Source organism: Triticum dicoccoides, chromosome 3A (assembly GCF_002162155.2).
Source record: "Triticum dicoccoides isolate Atlit2015 ecotype Zavitan chromosome 3A, WEW_v2.0, whole genome shotgun sequence".
NCBI lineage: Eukaryota > Viridiplantae > Streptophyta > Magnoliopsida > Poales > Poaceae > Triticum > Triticum dicoccoides.
The window spans coordinates 439479350-439495054 of NC_041384.1; positions in this window are offsets into that span (position 1 = coordinate 439479350).

Consider the following 15705-nt stretch of genomic DNA (forward strand, 5'->3'; position numbering starts at 1 on the left):
GGGGGGGGGTGATTAGACTACTTGACCACATAAAAATCTAGCCTTTTCCCAATTTTAAGTCTTGGCAGATTTTAGCAACTTAGCACAATTCAAGTAATCAACCTACACATGCAATTCTAAGAGTATAGCAGCGGAATGTAAAACAATTGCATATGAAGGTAAAGGGAGGAGTTTGGAGGGAGCAAACACAATGTAGACACATAGATTTTTGGCGTGGTTCTGATAGGTGGTGCTATCGTACATCCACGTTGATGGAGACTTCAACCCACGAAGGGTAACGGTTGCGCGAGTCCACGAAGGCCTCCACCCACGAAGGGTCCATGAAGAAGCAACCTTGTCTATCCCACCATGGCCATCGCCCACGAAGGACTTGCCTCACTAGGGTAGATCTTCATGAAGTAGGCGATCTCCTTGCCCGTACAAACTCCTTGGTTCAACTCCACAATCTTGACGGAGGCTCCCAAGTGACACCTAACCAATCTAGGAGACACCACTCTCCAAAAGGTAATAGATGGCGTGTTGATGATGAACTCCTTGCTCTTGTGCTTCAAATGATAGTCTCCCCAACACTCAACTCTCTCTCATAGGATTGGATTTTGTAGAAAGATGATTAGAGTGGAAAGCAACTTGGGGAAGGCTAGAGATCAAGATTTATGTGGTTGGAATGGAATATCTTGACCTCAACACAAGTGTAGGTGGTTTTCTCTCAGAAAATGTATATTGGAAGTGTAGGCATGTTCTGATGGATCTCTCTTTGAATGAAGAGTGGGTGGATGGGTATATATAGCCTGCACACAAAATCTAACCATTACACACAAATCACCAAACTCGGTGGGACCGAATTATAAAACTCGGTCAGACCGATTTAGTTCAAAATATGAACGTTAGGATTTTTGGTGGGACCGACATGTCAACTCGGTGGGACCGATTCCATTAGGGTTAGGGCATAACGTAATCTCGGTGAGACCGGTTACACAAACTCGGTGGGACCGATTTCTCTTGACATGTAGAATAAAAAACAATTGTAATATATCGTTGAAGATATATATAGTTTATGAGCATCAACCTTAAAATAAGACTTTTTACCAGCGCTTTCTGCACACAATTGGTCTTGTTTAGTGTGTGCACCATAGGTCTAATTAATCCCATCCAAAATCCAGTGTTCATACGCTGTGCTATCTCTGTCAGATTATCAACAATGTTTATGACATGCTTCAAGTCCTTCCAGTGAAATTTGGTATGCTTAGTAACATACAAATCGTTCACTATGCATCCAACATATCCTGCTTAAAAGGTGGAAAGGTATTTTTTATTCAGAACATGGCAGAAGAATATATAGCGCGCATAAATTGGTAAACAAAATTTGTTACTGCATAGGAACAGAGTCAGAATATGATATCACAATTGGTTGCTTAAATAGTGATCAATTGGTTGCTTAAATAGTAATATGACAGCATGGAGAAAGTTGAAAGGACACTAACCTCAATCAGACTTTGATCGACTGATGACGTTGGGGAAGTAAACATCCATGTTAATTAGACCAAGCTTTGGTGCATGCACTAGAATTTCATTGCCAGCTTTCAGTTCATAACACTTAGACATTTTTCTCCAAAGGTCCGCATTAAAATAGGAGTGACCATCTTTATCAAGTTTTACGCTAACCGTTATTGTAAACCCATGTTGCATTATCAATATGACATCCTGGGAGTCATCAGCAAAGTAAAGCCCAAGATTTCCTTCTACTCCTGTTCTTGCAAAGCAAGGGATGTACTGCTTGAAATGAAAATTAAGATCGTAAATTAGATATATTGAAATAACCGAGCAAGATGCAAATATGGGAGTAACTGATAGAACATATCCATATATAGATGCAAGCAAAGTACAAAAATATAGAATTAAAAATAGACAATGTAACAAAGATTTGATGCAAATATATAGATAATGTAGCAACAGACGGTATATGTTCACAAATTTAGGCCATGCCGACCGTGGTAGGTTGAGATTGAACATACTGAGCGCTCCCTGAAGTCATGTGGAATGGTGAGATAGAACTTTGTTTCCGACTGGCCACGACCACAGTTGCCCGATTTGTGCTCGCATTGTGCACACATGAATGAACACCCACGAATCAGCTAGAAAAAAAATGATTCCATGGTGATTTCCGCCGGTTGATTAACAACGACGGAGGGACTGCAATAAGAGATGAGCGAATGTTTCGCTAACTAAGTTGATTACCTTCTCCATGAGAAAAATCCCCGGCCCAATCGAGCAAAAAACCCCAGTCGGCCAGAGTCTAGAATGTCGGTGCAGATAGGCGGCGGAAAGCGGTGGAGGTGAAATCCGGTGCCGTTTGGAGCGCGACCTATGGCCGCCACCAACAGCCGTCGAGCTTAGGGTGCAGAGTTGCGGAGGAGTCCACGGTGAGTGAGTGGGGACGAAGTGGGCGAGGGTTTTGTTTTCCTTTTGCATGTGTGAGTGAACACACACGGTTCTCACAGGTGACGAAGATGAACCATGTGCGATAGTAAATCACCAAGATTGAATGGGAATCCAAATTTCCTTTGTCTTTCATCCATGAGTTTTTTTTTCAACGATGAACATAAACCCTGCTAATCACCATGTTCAAATTTGACACTTTTCCGGGTTCATTTACAATATTTAGGGGATTATGTGCATTTTGTAGGCATTAATGCACGTAATTCAAATTCAAACAATTGGTGCATGAAAGGGTGCACAAGAACGGTCTGGATAAACCATACTCGTGGTATTTAGTAATTTCTCAAGCCTTTTACAAGGAATGGGCGGAGATTTCAATGGAGTCAACCACAAACGCGTCATTTAGTGGGTTATCAACTATAGAACAATGAAATATGTGCTTGAAAAACATGAAGGCTGGCATGGTGGCATGGTATGGCCTCACCGTGCCCTGGTTAAAAGCTGAGAAGGTTTGATTTATGTCATCATGCAAGTCCTTCATAAACCGAACCATCACCGAGGAAGTTTAATGCTTTCGAGAGGGAAATCACCAAGATTGAAGGGGAATCCAAATTTCCATCCTAGTTTGTCTTTTAGATTTTTCTCCAACGATCAACATACCGTCTCAAATGAAACGTGTTCAAATTTACCATATTTAGGGGATTGTGTGCATTTTTAGGCATTAATTATGCACATAATTCAAATTCGAACAATCGGTGCATGAAAAGGTGTACAAGAATGGTCTGGAAAACCATGCTCGTGCTATACAAAAAAATGAAACACATGGTTGGAAAACATGACGCCTGGTGTGGTGCCATGGTATGGCCTCACCATCCCCCTGGTAAAAATTGGAGAATGTTTTCCTTATGTCGTGATGCATGCCTTTCGTAAAATGAACCATCATCCGAGGAAGTTTCATGGTTTCGAGGGGGAAATCACCAAGATTGAAGGGGGATCCAAATTTACTTTGTCCTTTGTCCATGAGTTTTTTTCTATGATGAGCATACAACCTATAAATCACCGTGTTCAAATTTCGCACTTTTCTGAGTTCATTTGCCATATTTAGGGGATTAGGTGCATTTCCTAGGCATTAATGCGCATAATTCAAGTGCAAACAATCGATGCATGAAAGGGTCCACAAGAATGGCCTAGAAAACCATGCTCGTGACATTTAGTAAATTCTCATGCCTTTTACAAGGAATGGACAGATATTTCGATGAAATGTGTGGCAATAGTAAACCACAAATGTTTGTTTGTTGGGTTTTCAACTATAGAAAAAATGAAATAAATGCTTAAAAACATGATGCCTGGCATGGTGCCATGGTATGACCTCACCATGCCTTGGTAAAAATTTGAGAAGGTTTGGCCTATGTCATCATGCACGCCCTTCATAAATCGATCCATCACCGAGGAAGTTCCATGCTTTCGAGAGGGAAAATCCCCAAGATTGAAGGGGAATCCTAATTTCCGTCCTAGTTTGTCATTCATTTTTTTCCAATGATCAACATACCGCCTCAAATGCAACGTGTTCAAATTTGACATTTTTCTGGGATCATTTACAATATTTAGGGGATTATGTGCATTTTCTAGGCATTAATGGACATAAATTAAATTCGAACAATCGGTGCATGAAAAGATGCACAAGAACGGTCTGGAAAACCATGCTCATGTTATTTAGCACATTCTCATGCCTTTTACAAGGAATGGGCAGATATTTCAAGGAAATGTGTGGCAATAGTCAACCATAAATGCGTCATTTACTCAGTTAACAACTATACAAAAAATGAAACACATGGTTGGAAAACACGATGCCTGGCTTGGTGCCATGGTATGGCCTCACCATGCCCTCGTAAAAATTGGAGAATGTTTTCCTTATGTCGTGATGCACGCCTTTCATAAATTGAACCATCACCGAGGAAGTTTCATGGTTTCAAGGGGGAAATCACCAAGATTGAAGGGGAGGGGGTCCAAATTTCCTTTGTCCTTTGTCCACGAGTTTTTTTCTATGATGAACATACAACCTGCAAATCACCGTGTTCAAATTTGGCACTTTTTCGGGTTCATTTGCCATATTTAGGGGATTATGTGCATTTCCTAGGCATTAATGCACATAATTAAAGTTCAAACAATCGATGAATGAAAGGGTCCGCAAGAATGGCCTAGAAAACCATGCTTGTGCCATTTAGTAAATTCTCATGCCTTTTACAAGGAATGAATTGATATTTTGATGAAATGTGTGGCAATAGTCAACCAGAAATGTCTGTTTGTTGGGTTTTCAACTATTAAAAATGAAATAAATGCTTAAAAAACATGACGCCTGGCATGGTGCCATGGTATGACCTCACCATGCCTTGGTAAAAATTTGAGAAGGTTTGGCTTATGTTGTCATGCACGCCCTTCATAAATCGAACCATCACGAGGAAGTTCCATGCTTTCGAAAGGGGAAGCCTCAAGATTGAAGGGGAATCCAAATTTTCTTCGTTCTTTGCCCTAAAGTTTTTTTCTACGACGAACGTACACCCTGCAAATCACCGTGTTCAAATTTGGCATTTTTCCGGGCTCATTTACCATATTTAGGGGATCATGTGCATTTTCTAGGCATTTAGCGCATATAAATCCAATCCAGCTATAGGTGCATGGGTGTGATGTGAGGGACGTAGATTGCCGTTCGATCACGGCGCATCCAACGGTGCACACGCGCGATCCGCGTGGCTGGGGTTCCGGCCAATCATAACGCAACACACAATAGGCTTAGCGCACACTATTTCCGGAAGCGACGGAGATGAACCATGTGCGATAATTAACGAGCAAAATTGTAAGAGAAGCCAAATTTCTGTTGTTGTTTGTGGTTGAGCTCTTGAATACCACCGCACTGTATGGCTGCCCGGCCCCTCCATCCCAGAGCTCTCTCCAGGCATCTTCCATGGCACCGTGGCGCACAGTACCTGGTAAGGAAGTGATGGCATCCCGCCGCGCCGCCTTCCTCACCGCCCGCGACCATGCACATGGTAAGCAAGTGATGTCATCTCGCCGCGCTAAGTTCATCACCGCCGGCAGCCAGACATTTACATGGGCGGACTTTGAGGCTGCCATGGACGAATGGGTGGTGGATCTAGAGGCGGCCAAAGCCGCACAGAAGGAGCGGAAAAGGCAAAAGGCAGTCAAGAAAAGAGAGTCCCGCCGCTGCAAGAAAAAAGAGGCTGCACGCCGTGGTGAGGAGAGCTTGGCGGAGATCAAAGCACGGTGGGCTGCCGCCTACAAGGCCGGGAAGGAGAACGCTGGCGTCTGGCCAGCATGCCCTGTTGGCAGCATGTGAGAAGTAGTTTAAGTTTGTAGTATTAGAGCAAATTAGCAATAGTACTTTAAGTTTGTAGTATTAACGTACAATGTCAGTAAGAGCATCCTTTGAGGGCTTTGAGCGTTGATTAGCATGGTGCCCGTGTGCATTTTTTTGCGTTAATCATTAGAAGATCACAAAACACACGGTTTCTATGCCGTACCCGTCTGTGTTTTTTGCGTTAATGACCCATAAGTCAGTTACTTGCGTGATATTTCCTAATAAACCAGGCGTACCATTAACCGAAAAAATCAAGTACACGTGTACATTTTTTGGAGACGGGATCTGCCAACTTTCTTTTTTCTCGCACACAAGTATTTTACGCGCTTCGTCTGCGTTGTGTGTTTCCCCCACCCAAGTTTCAAATTTTGCACCAAAATTTTCATTAGGCACGCGATTTCAGAATTTATTCCTCCAACCACATCCCCTTCCCCTCAGTATCCCCCTCCCTCGCGCCTTCCCCTACCGGCATCTCAAACCGCCCCCACCGCAACCACATCTTCAACCACATCTACGTTCTTCTCGGATCTAGTCAGGTAACTCACCGATATCTATCACGCCCCCAGCCTGATTGCTTAAGTGGCGCCTGCGAAACATCCTCATGCCTCCAAATCCCCCTGCCAGGAGCTGATGGCGGTCCATGGCATGATGGCCACTGTGCGTGTTGACCCGGAGGAACACCTCGCCTCCGCCGCCGCTGCCGCCGACATGGTGCAAGTTCTGGCCCAGATGAAGTCCCCCAGCGACTACCCCCCATGATTTAACAGGTAAGATCTGACCAGCTAAATCTTACCAATACCACTTGCAATAGCTATGATTTGTACGGTTGTTGTATTAAGCATGTTCGTGCCTTGTTTATTTCAGTACTACACACTGTGTGATGTTCAAATATTACCGTGTCCAGCTCAATTTCACCAATACCAGCAACAAACTTACTATACATGACTCAGGATATCACTAGAGATGCTGCCCATTTGCTATTTTTACTGGATGCTAACCCTGTTGCACTTAACATGCCTGCCCATGTACTTACGCAGGGTCATAATGGCTGATGCTTTTGTTTGCCATCAAGGTGAGCTGCATCCCATGTCTTACAGTATTTCACATAATCTGTGCAATTGCAATTTAACTTCTACCCATTCACTGGTTGCCTGGAGGTACACATATCAGTGGCACTAATCCATGCTTCGACCCAGAGGAATAGCTCGCCTCCACCGTCGTTGACTTTGGGTGAGCTCTGGCCAAGATGAAGTGCCCCAACAACTACCTCTCAAGACTTACCAAGTATGTACTCACCAGTTTAATCTTACCAATACCAATTGCAATTAATGGCTATGTTCTGTACGATCGATGTATTAAGCATGTTCAAGTAAACATGCCTAACACGTTTTTGCTACTATACCTACCTTTTTATAGACATCTGGGCCATTCTCTGCTCTGGCAGCACCTGCCTTGTGATGTTTAACTATGTCAATTGTATTTTTATCAGTACCGGTTTCAATGTCTATTAAGCCTGTTGCAATTAATAGTTGAATCCATTTTTAAACAGTTGCATTTCAATGGCTACAAACTTACAAAGCATGACTTAGGATGTTGTTAAGCCTGTTGCAATTAACAGTTGTATCCATTTTTTAATCTGTCCATTTGCTACCATGCTACTCTCCGCAATGAAGATATACTAGAGATGCTGCCCCATTTGCTATTTTTGACGGATGCTAACCCTGTTGTACTTAACATGCTTGTCCATGTACTTATGCAGGGTCATAACGGCCGATGCTGTTGTTTGCCGTCAAGGTTAGCTGCATCCTATGTCTTACAGTATTTCACATCATTTGTGCAATTGCAGTTTAACTTCTACCATTTACTGGTTGCCTGTAGGTACACATGTCAGTGGCACTGATCCACGCTTTGACCCGGAGGAACAGCTCGTCTCCACCGCCGCTGACTTTGGGCGGGCTCTGGCCAAGATGAAGTGCCCCAGCAACTACCTCTCATGACTTACCAAGTATGTACCCACCAATTCAATCTTACCAATACCAGTTGCAATTAATGGCTATGTTTTGTACTGTCGATGTATTAAGCATGTTGTAGTAAACACGCTTAACACGTTTGAGCTATTTTCCCTACCTTTTTATAGACAACTAGACCATTATCTGCTCTGGCAGCACCTGCCCTGTGATGTTTAACTCTGCCAATTGCATTTTTATCAGTACCGGCTTCAATGGCCATTAAGCCTGTTGCAATTAACAGTTGTATCCATTTTTAAAGAGTTGTATTTAAATGGCTACAAACTTTTAAAACATGAATTAGGATGTTGTTAAGCCTGTTGCAATTAACAGTTGTATCCATTTTTTAATCCGTCCCTTTGCTACCATGGTACTCTTTCAAAATGAAGATATCACTACAGATATTGCCGTTTTATTACCATTTGCTATTTTTGGTGGATGTTAACCCTATTGTAGTTAACATTGTCTTTCCATGTACTTACACAGCGCTACAATGGGCGATGAAGTTGTTTGCCATCGAGGTTAGCTGCATCCCATGTCTTATACACCATCTATTCCTAAATATAAGTATTTTTAGAGATTCTAATATGGACTACATAAGGAGCAAAATGAGTGAATCTAGATTCTAATCTAAACTATATCTATAATTCTATATACATCCGTATGTAGTTCATGTTGAAATCTCAAAAAAATACTTGTACTTAGGAACATAGGTAGTTGTATTTTACATCATTTGTGCAATCTCAGTTTAGCTTCTAACATTTACTGGTTGCTTGTAGGTACATATATGAGGGGTATTGATCTACGCTTCGATCCCTTTTGCGTATGGGGCAATGAGATATTCATGAACAAGCGTCAAGTGAGGAAACTAAGAAAGATTGTTAGGCGAAAGAAACGGGTGATTGGAATTAAGCTCTTTATTTACATTTTGTCTAAGACAGCAGTGAACTTTAGGATGGTAAGTAATGTGTTGCATTTTCCCCTTGCCCAAAACAAGTTACTCTATTAGACCTCAATATCTGATATATTTCTCTTTTCAGTGGTTTCCGAAGCTATTTACTGATGATTACCTTGCAAACTACATGACTGGAGTGGAGGCAACTAAGGTTAAAGTATATAATTCATACTACCATGATAATGCTCTAGAAGTCTTCCTGAAGGCAGTGAAGGATGGGCGGGCGATCGTCACAAGGGGTTGGACAAAAGTGGTTCGTGCCTATGGCATGCAGGAAGGCACATTATGGGCATTCCGCTTCTTCATTCGGCAGTCAAAATGATTTACACTTGCCTCTTCACCTTTACCGCCTTTAAATATTGTGGTTCTTCATAGTTAATTGCTGCCTAATCCTGTAATTACTGAACATATTGTACTGGCAATTTTATTTATAGATTCGTTGTTGAACCATTGTGCTGAGAATTTGAATTGCACGTTTCATAATTCAAAATTTCTAATTAGAAAAATAAATTACAGGCAAAAATAAAAATAGAACAGACGGTCATGGACCTTTGCAAACAGTTCTAGCAGTAAAAGCGCTTGCGATGGATAGCCCAATGCCACACAGTTTTCTACATCAAATCATGTGTGATGTAGTTAATGAAAGAAAACAGTTAACCAAGGCAGAGCGTGTGTGATAGTTACACCTTTCACACACGAGCGTATACATAAAACCATGTGGGATGTACATCCGAACGGAAACGTTTTCCCTGGATTGACTATGTGGGATGTACATAAGAACGGAAACGTATTCCTTGGATTCACCATGTGTGATATACATACGAACGGAAATGTTTTTTCTGGGATTCATCGTGTGGGATGTACATACCTATGGAAATGATTTCTGGGATTCACCGTGTGGGATGTACATACCTATGGAAATGATTTTTGGGATTCACCATGTGGGATGTACATACCTACGGAAATGAATGGGTTTCGATGCCTCGTCCGATCGCACACGGCCCCAGCCTGGGTCCCAGGAGGGCCTATCCCCGACGATTTCTGGGTCATGTGGGAAGGACACCCGATCGCACACACTCACTTGGCGACGGTTCCAAATGCCGTCGTGGAAAGGGGTTTTAAATCGTTTGTTTAGGACCGACACACACCAATGTCTATAAGTGTTTATATGTCTGTTAGTTTTGTACATTATTGGTTGATTGACTCGGTATTTGAATCTTGGTACATCGCTTGTGTACATATCTAAATGGGAGTACACATTGTGCTGCGTGTGACATTTGAGTTGGACATAAAGTGTTCCAAATATTCGAATTCACCTTAAACTGGATTCTAGCTTCTGAATTCAAGTGTCGGCATTTGTAAATCATATTCATTTATGATAGTGGAATACATCTTTGTCGTGCTTTTGAAGATATATAAAAACCCATAGAATGATTTATAAAGATTCGTATAGGAATACAAAATGGATTAAAATTTAGTTGCCAGGGTAAATCTGCGTGCTTATTGTCCCAAAATTCGAAAGAAGCGGCAAAATGTCCACTCCCACGTCGGCTGCCCCAAGCCAAGTGTTTGGGAGATGGAAATTACTGTCTACCCCTTACACGGACAATCCATCGGCCCGATTTCCACTACTCACAATAGGGGCAGGTTAGTAACTTCAATTAGACATGACACGACTGCCTCTGAGCCCATTCCGACACGGTGGGCGCCAAACATGGGAGGCAAAACACATTTGATTCAAGCTCGTCCAAAAGACCTCTGTTTCTCCCTCTATTTCCCCATTCATACACGGTGGGCGGCAAAACAAACTCGACTCGGCCGAAATCAATGTAGGCAAATATTTTCAATAGGGGCAGGTTTGTAACTTCACTCAGACGTGACACAACTGCCCTACCTGTCAGCCCCGTTCATACACCGTGGGCGCCAACCATGGGCGCCAAAACACGCTCTCCTCGCCCGAAATCGCTCTGGGCAAATATTTGCGAGATGCGAGATTACCGTCCTATCCCCAACCGACGAGATGTCCAAATTTTAAACGGGGGCTAAGTTCGTAACTTTCCCATAATTCAGACAGGCGCGTCCCAAAAACATGGTTCCCCGTACCTCTCCCTCCATTTTCCCATTCATACACTGTCTGCGCTAGAACACCATCACCACACCAGCCTCCTCCGTCTGCCACCCTGATACATCTCCAGCGTATCTATAATTTTTGATTGCTCCATGCTATATTATCTACTGTTTTGGACATTATTGGGCTATATTATACACTTTTATATTATTTTTGGGACTAACATACTAACCGGAGGCCTAGCCCAGAATTGTTGTTTATTGCCTATTTTAGCGTCTCGAAGAAAAGGAATATCAAACGGAGTCCAAACGGAATGAAACCTTCGGGAACGTGATTTTTGGAACGAACAAGACCCAGGAGACTTGGACCCTACGTCAAGCAACCAACAGGGAGGCCACAAGGTCGGGGCGTGCCCTCCACCCTCGTGGGCCCCCTGTTGCTCCACCGACGTACTTCTTCCTCCTATATATACCTACGTACCCCCAAATGATCAGATACGGAGCCAAAACCCTAATTCCACTTCTGTAACTTTCTCTATCCATGAGATCCCATCTTGGGGCCTGTTCCGGAGCTCCGCCGGAGGGGGCATCGATCACGGAGGGCTTCTACATCAACACCATAGCCTCTTCGATGAAGTGTGAGTAGTTTACCTCAGACCTACGGGTCCATAGTTATTAGCTAGATGGCTTATTCTCTCTTTTTGGATCTCAATACAAAGTTCTCCCCCTCTCTTGTGGAGATCTATTCGATGTAATCTTCATTTTGCGGTGTGTTTGTTGAGACCCATGAATTGTGGGTTTATGATCAACATTATCTATGAACAATATTTGAATCTTCTCTGAATTATTTTATGTATGATTGGTTATCTTTGCAAGTCTCTTCGAATTCTCAGTTTGGTTTGGCCTACTAGATTGATCTTTCTTGCAATGGGAGAAGTGCTTAGCTTTGGGTTCAATCTTGCGGTGTCCTTTCCCAGTGACAGTAGGGGCAGCAAGGCACGTATTGTATTGTTGCCATCAAGGATAACAAGATGGTTTTTTTATCATATTGCATGAATTTATCCCTCTACATCATGTCATCTTGCTTAAGGCGTTACTCTGTTCTTATGAACTTGATACTCTAGATGCATGCTGGATAACAGTCGATGTGTGGAGTAATAGTAGTAGATGCAGGCAGGAGTCGGTCTACTTGTCTTGGATGTGATGCCTATATACATCATCATACCTAGATATTCTCATAACTATGCTCAATTCTGTCAATTGCTCAACAGTAATTTTTTCACCCATCGTAAAATACTTATGCTCTTGAGAGAAGCCACTAGTGAAACCTATGGCCCCCGGGTCTATCTTCATCATATTAATCTTCCAATACTTAGTTATTTTCATTGCCTTTTATTTTACTTTGCATCTTTATCATAAAAATACCAAAAATATTATCTTATCATATCTATAAGATCTCACTCTCGTAAGTGACCGTGTAGGGATTGACAACCCCTTATTGCGTTGATTGCGAGTATTTATTTGTTTTGTGTAGGTGCGAGGGACTCGCGCGTAGCCTCCTACTGGATTGATACCTTGGTTCTCAAAAACTGAGGGAAATACTTATGCTACTTTGCTGCACCACCCTTTCCTCTTCAAGGGAAAACCAACGCAGTGCTCAAGAGGTAGCAAGAAGGATTTCTGGTGCCGTCACCGGGGAGGTCTACGCAAAAGTCAAACATACCAAGTACCCATCACAAACCGTTATCTCCCGCATTACATTATTTGCCATTTGCCTCTCGTTTTCCTCTCCCCCACTTCACCCTTGCCATTTTATTCGCCCTCTCTCTCTATCCTCCCTCTCTTTTTCTCGCTCGCTTTTCTTCCGCCATGTCTGAATCAAAAGGGGGTGGGGGTTCTTTCCTGAGTTTTAGTACTTTGGACAACCCTTCTATTCTCGCTAAACTCATAAATAAGGATGCTATGGAAAAACCTACCGGAGTTATCAATGAGAATTTTAATAATCTTGATGGAGATGATTCCGGATTTTTCGTTATTTACTTTATGAATCTTTGAAAGATTCTTGATATAGACTATTAAGGATCAGGGCTAGCTATGTGCCTCAATACCAAATTGAAATTTACTTAAAAAGCTTTTATATTGCCCTTCCTTATTCTTTTAAGCATGTCTTAGATTCTATATTTGAAGAAGGCTTTCTTGAAGGGGATGCCGTAGACACCTATGAGAATATGAAAACCATATTTGGGCACCCCATGAATGAGAAAGTTGAATCTACATCTCTTTTGCTCTCTTACCAAAACGAATCTATCAAAGAGATGAAGGCTAGCTTAGATACAAATTTCCGCAACATACTTAATCTTTATTCTACCATTAATAGCCATGTACTTTATCAAAATATAAATATTAATTCCATAGATAGCAAGTTTGCTCTTTTCTTCCCTAAAACCAAAGATGGCAATACCTGGATCTATCCTTGCATTTTATGCCTAGCTAGGGGCGTTAAACAATAGCGCTTGTTGGGAGGCAACCCAATTTTATTTTTATTCCTTGCTTTTTGCTCCTGTTTAGTAATAAATAATTTATCTATCCTCTGTTTTGGTTGTGTTTTTTGTGTTTAATTAGTGTTTGTGCCAAGTAGAACCGTTCCGAAGACTTGGGGAAAGTCTTGTTAATCTTGCTGTAAAAAACAGAAACTTTAGCGCTCACGAGAACTGCTGCCATTTTTATTTGGAAAGTGATATTTAGTTAATTCCTTTTTAAGATGATTAATATATAAATTCCTCACGTCCAGAAATTTATTTTAGAATTTTTGGGGTTCCAGATCTTGCGTTAGCTACAGATTACTACAGACTGTTCTGTTTTTGACAGATTCTGTTTATCGTGTCTTGTTCGCTTATTTTGATGAATCTATGGCTAGTAAAATAGTTTATAAACCATATATAAGTTGGAATACAGTAGGTTTAACACCAATATAAATAAAGAATGAGTTCATTACAGTACCGTGAAGTGGACTTTTGTTTTCTTTCGCTAACGGAGCTCACGAGATTTTCTACTTTAAGTTTTGTGTTGTGAAGTTTTCAAGTTTTGGGTAAAGATTTGATAGATTATGGAACAAGGAGTGGCAAGAGCCTAATATTGGGGATGCCCATGGCACCCCCAAGACAATCTAAGGACACCTAAAATCCAAATCTTGGGGATGCCCCGGAAGGCATCCCCTCTTTCGTCTACTTCTATCGGTAACTTTACTTGGAGCTATATTTTTATTCACCACATGATATGTCTTTTGCTTGGAGCGTCTTGTATGATTTGAGTGTTTATTTGCTAGTTTACCACAATCATCCTTTCTGTACACACCTTTTGAGAGAGACACTCATGATTCGGAAATTATTAGAATACTCTATGTGCTTCACTTATATCTTTTGAGTTATATAGTTTTGCTCTAGTACTTCACTTATATCTTTTAGAGCACGGTGGTGGATTTGTTTTATAGAAACTATTGATCTCTCATGCTTCACTTAGATTATTTTGAGAGTCTTAAATAGCATGGTAATTTGCTTAAATAATCCTTATATGCTAGGTATACACGATTAATAATAAAATTCTCTTATGAGTGTGTTGAATACTAAGAGAAGTTTGATGCTCGATAATTGTTTTGAGATATGGAGATGGTGAGATTAGAGTCATGCTAGTTGAGTAGTTTTGAATTTGAGAAATACTTGTGTTAGAGTTTGTGATTCCCATAGCATGCACGTATGGTGAACCGTTATGTGATGAAGTCGGAGCATCATTTATTTATTGATTGTCTTCCTTATGAGTGGCGGTCGGGGACGAGCGATGGTCTTTTCCTACCAATCTATCCCCCTAGGAGCATGCGCATAATACTTTGCTTTGATAACTATTAGATTTTTGCAATAAGTATATGAGTTCTTTATGACTAATGTTGAGTCCATGGATCATACGCACTCTCACCCTTCCACCATTGCTAGCCTCTCTAATACCGCGCACCTTTAGCCGGTATCATACACCCACCATATACCTTCCTCAAAACAGCCACCATACCTACCTATCATGGCATTTCCATAGCTATTCTGAGATATATTGCCATGCAACTTTCCACGGTTCTGTTTATTATGACATGCTCCATCATTGTCATATTGCTTTGCATGATCATGTAGTTGACATTGTATTTGTGGCAAAGCCACCGTTCATAATTCTTTCATACATGTCACTCATGAGTCATTGCATATCCCGGTACACCAACGGAGGCATTCATATAGAGTCATATCTTGTAATTCTTGAGTTGTAAGAAAATAAGTGTGATGATCATCATTATTAGAGCATTGTCCCAAGTGAGGAAAGGATGATGGAGACTATGATTCCCCCACAAGTCGAGATGAGACTCCGGACGAAGAAAGAGGCCATAAAAAAGAGAGAGAAAAGGCCCAAATAAAAAAATGAGAGAAAAAGAGAGAAGGGACAATGCTACTATCCTTTTACCACACTTGTGCTTCAAAGTAGCACCATGATCTTCATAGTAGAGAGTCTCCTATGTTATCAGTTTCATATACTAGTGGGAATTTTTCATTATAGAACCTGGCTTGTATATTCCAATGATGGGCTTCCTCAAAATGTCCTAGGTCTTCGTGAGCAAGCAGGTTGGATGCACACCCACTTAGTTTCTTTTTGAGCTTTCATATACTTATAGCTCTAGTGCATTCGTTGCATGGCAATCCCTACTCACTCACATTGATACCTATTGATGGGCATCTCCATAGCCCGTTGATACGCCTAGTCGTTGTGAGACTATCTTCTCCCCTTTGTCTCCTCCACAACCACCATTCTATTCCACCTATAGTGCTATGTCC